Raw genomic sequence first — 4284 nt, forward strand, 5'->3', positions numbered from 1 at the left:
ACATAGTAAACAAAACCCCAAGGTTACAGGTAGATTCAAATATAAGGCCTTTAGTGGTGGTGCATGCCTGTAGTCCCAGCTACTCAGGAGGCTGAGGCATGATAATTGTTTGAGCCTGGGAGGTGGAGGTTGCAGTGAGCTGAAATCTCACCACTGCACTCCAGCCTGGATGACAGAGGGAGACCCTGTCTAAAAAAAAGTATATATATATATATATATATATATATAGAGAGAGAGAGAGAGAGAGAGAGAGCCTTTGTTAGTGCACAAACTGGAACAATGTGAGGCAGCCAGTTGCCAGGTGGTGACTTGGAGGCTGGAAGAATGACCAAGAGTCGTGTGAGACCAAGAATTTCCATGAAGGGAAGTCTTCTTCTAGCAGAACCCAGGCTGGGACCTTCTGACCAAAACTGGGTCAGATGTGTGCTGTGATCAGTCAGAAAAGAGAATGAATTTCCCCAGTAGGCTCAGACTGCTCAAGATTTCCTCCAAAGAAGAAAAGAACACACAGATGTCTGCCTTGCCTCAGAATATCAGGGTGACCAATGCCTACTGTGCAAGGTGGTAGAGGGGAGACGGTTTCTACCAAAGAAACTTGGAAGCATAAGGTTCAACTTCAGGCAGGTGGCTCCCTCCTAAAGGCTCTCCACTGCCACAATACTACAGAGACAGCACATTCTCTCTAGGACTAAGGCTCTTCTGAAGTGTGGACTTTCAGGAGCTAAAAGATGATAGATCTTGAAGGTAAACACTCTTCCACATTTGCTGCATTCATGAGGCCTCCACGTGTTATGACATTTTTGGTGATGAATGAGGCTGGTGCACTGGCTAAAGGAATTCCCACATTGGTTGCACTCATAAGGCCTTTCTCCAGTGTGAACCACCTGGTGTTGAATAAGGCCAGACTTTTGACTAAAGGACTTTCCATGCTGGCCACACTCATAAGGCCTTGCTCCAATATGAATTCTCCCATGTTGAATAAGTATGGAGGCCTTTCTCCAGTGTGAACTCTCTGCTGACTAAAGGATTTCCCACACTGGCCACACTCTTAAGGCTTGTTCTGGTGTGAATTCTTTGGTGTTGATTAAGAATGGCACTTTGACTACAAGAATTCCCACATTCACCACGTTTATAAGGTCTTTCTCCAGTGTGAACTCTTCAGGGTTTAACAAAAGTGGCTTTTTTGCTAAAAGATTTCCCACATTGGCTATCCTCATAAGGCCTTGCTCCAGTGTGTATTTTCTGGTGGTCAACAAGGCTGGAGTTTTGTCTAAATAATTTTCCACATTTGCTGCACTCATAAGGCCTTTTTTTAGCGTGGATTCTCTGATGGTCATTCAGGTGGGAGGTTTGGCTAAAGAATTGTCCACATTCATTGTATTCCGAGGGACTTTCCCCAGTATGCACTCTCTGGTGCTAAACAAGTGAGTACTTGCCACAGAAGGCTTCCCCACATTTGCCATTTTTTGTTTTGTTTTGTTTTTTGTTTTTGAGACAGACTTTCACTCTGTTGTCCAGGCTAGAGTGCAGTGGTGTGATGTCAGCTCACTGCAACCTTTGCCTCCTGGGTTCAAGCAATTCTCCTACCTCAGCCTCCCAAGTAGCTGGGACTACAGGTGCACACCACCACGCCTGGCTAATTTTTTTTTTTTTTTGTATTTTTAGTAGAGACAGGGTTTCACCATATTGGCCAGGCTGGTCTCAAACTCCTGACCTCAGGTGATCCGCCCACCTCGGCCTCGAAAAGTGTTGGGATTACAGGTGTAAGCCACTGCACCCAGCCAGCTTTCCCACATTTGATACACTCATAAAGGCTTTGTCCAGTGTAAACTCTTAGACAGTGAACAGGAGTGCTTGTGCCTGGAAGCCTTCCCACACTGACCTGACTTGTAATGACTTTTTTGACTGTGAGTGTCCTCTCCACATTTGGTGATCGTGTTGGGCTTCTTAGTTTTAGGAAAGACCAGGGACCTAGAAGCCCCAAGATGGCTGGGAGGTCCTTCCCAACCTCGCATTTGCGGAAGGGCTTCCCTGACATATGGAAAAGGCAGTGCTTCACTTACGAGGCTCTGTCCATGTCCCTCTTCAAGGATTTCTTTGCACTGTGATGTTTCTGGTGCTGGTACTGGTTTGCACGTGCTCCAACCAAGTAAGGTTCCCGCCCAGGGAGATTAGCCAGAGGCAAGATATCTTTCAGGAATGGAACATATATCTCCCAGGGTTGAGTCTTCAGTGTGGATGAACCTGCCTTAAACTGTGACACTCCCACAGAAACATTCTGCTCAGAAGGTGTCTCTTCATCCTCTTTACCATGCCCACAACCCAATGAGGCTACTTTTACAAGAGGCACATTCCAACTAGTTTGCTGCAGGCTCCACCACGCCCAGTATTTCTGTACAAAATCCTGGGTAAAATACAAGTGCAAAGTTCTCCAGCATCACTTCAAGGTATAGGAGCCTCCAAGCCTCATCAGGAAGTCCCTACTCGTCCTGTGAGAAGTAAATGGCGATGTCCTCAAAGGTCATACAGCCCTTTGTGAGATTTATATGTTCTTCTGTAGTCATGGTAACCTGAGCCAGGGCCCTCAGTTCTGCCGCTGCCATTGGAACCTGTGGACGGTGCGGGACCTGGACCGGGACCGGGACAAGGACCAAGACCAGCGCGGTGACCCGAGCAAAGCTGTCACCCCCGCCGCCGCCGACCCCCATACCCGCCACTGTTTAGCAGGAGGGCCCCTCCCCTCGCCCCTTCCTGCCCTCTCGCCAAACGATGCACTCCCAAAGCTCTGACGGCCTGGATGGACTCAAGAGCTGCTAAAATGACTGTCACTGGAGCAATACCCTTTTTTTTTTTTTTTGAGACAGAGTCTCGCTCTGTCGCCCAGGCTGGAGTGCAATGGCGCGATCTCGGCTCACTGCAACCTCCGCCTCCTGGGTTCAAGCGATTCTCCTGACTCAGCCTCCCAAGTAGCTGGGATTACAGGCACCCACCACCACGCCCAGCTAATTTTTGTATTTTTAGTAGAGACGGGGTTTCACCATGTTGGTCAGGCTGGTCTCTAAATCCTGACCTCAGGTGATCCACCCGCCTCAGCCTCCCAAAGTGCTGGGATTACAGGCGTAAGCCACTGCGCCCGGCCTCTTTTGTATAGGTAAATAATGATCAAATATTGCAACTTTATACGGTTTATCCTAATATTTAAGGCTAAAAACTTGCTGTAAGCACTGGTATTTCCCATAAGTTAAAATATTGATGTTACAAAATTATTTCTTGTTGATGAGTGCATTTATTTATAGTAAAAGTGCAAATCAGGCATGGGAAAGATACACACCAGTTTTAGGATAGTACTTTAGAGAAGGAAGGGATGATGAAGGAATATAGATGTAACATTTTATTTCTTACAAATACAGCATTAAAATATAAATAAACATGTATAGCAAATACGGCAGGATAGTAACATCTGTTTAATTTTGTTAGTGGGTAAATCCCACAAGATTTTATACTTAGATTTTTTTATCATTCAGTTGAAAATATTTCTTATTTAATTATGATCTGTGATTTCTTTTTTTTCCCCTCAGGCCTGGCCTGGGAGAGCGTGTCGTCACCACATGGATCTATGATTTCTTTCTTTTTAAAAAGTCTTTGAGTTGTTTGGAAGTCTATTTTAAGACTTCTGTGCACATAGATATTTTCTAGTTATATTTGTGTGTGTGTGTGTGTGTGTGCGCGTGTGTTTGTATAAAAAGAGAAAAAGAGAGAGAGATGTGGTAACATCTCGCATTACATTTGGGAAATTTTGGTGAAGGGTATGCCATAATTCTTTTTTAGTATTCTTACAACTTTTCTATAACTCTAAAATTACGTCAAAATAAAAGTTTATAAAAAATAAAAAAATGCCTTCTCTGCAGACTCATGTTTAAAATAAAATTTGCTTCATATGACATTGATTTTTAAAATGCTATATTTTGTATGATCACAGCTGTAAATAGCCATCGCACTCCAGCCTGGGCAACATAGTGAGACCCCATCTTTAAAAACCAAGCAAACAAGGCCGAGTGTGGTGGCTCATGCCTGTAATCTCAGCACTGTGGGAGGCCGAGGTGGGCAGATAACTTGAGGTCAGGAGTTTGAGACCAGCCTGGCTAACATGGCAAAACCCCATCTCTACTAAAAATACAAAAATTAGCCAGGCATGGTGGCATGTGCCTGTAGTCCTAGCTACTTGGGAAGCTGAGGTATGAAAATCGCTTGAAACCGGGAGGTGGAGATTGCAATGAGCCAAGT

At 45.0% G+C, this 4284-nt stretch overlaps 1 pseudogene; it reads right to left on the bottom strand.

Moving 5' to 3' along the window:
* Positions 1–378: 378 nt before the first annotated feature.
* LOC100978296 (zinc finger protein interacting with ribonucleoprotein K-like) lies at positions 379–3285 on the bottom strand (annotated as a pseudogene).
* Between the last annotated feature and the right edge of the window lie 999 nt (positions 3286–4284).

Source organism: Pan paniscus, chromosome X (genome assembly GCF_029289425.2).
Source record: "Pan paniscus chromosome X, NHGRI_mPanPan1-v2.0_pri, whole genome shotgun sequence".
Taxonomy (NCBI): Eukaryota; Metazoa; Chordata; class Mammalia; order Primates; family Hominidae; genus Pan; species Pan paniscus.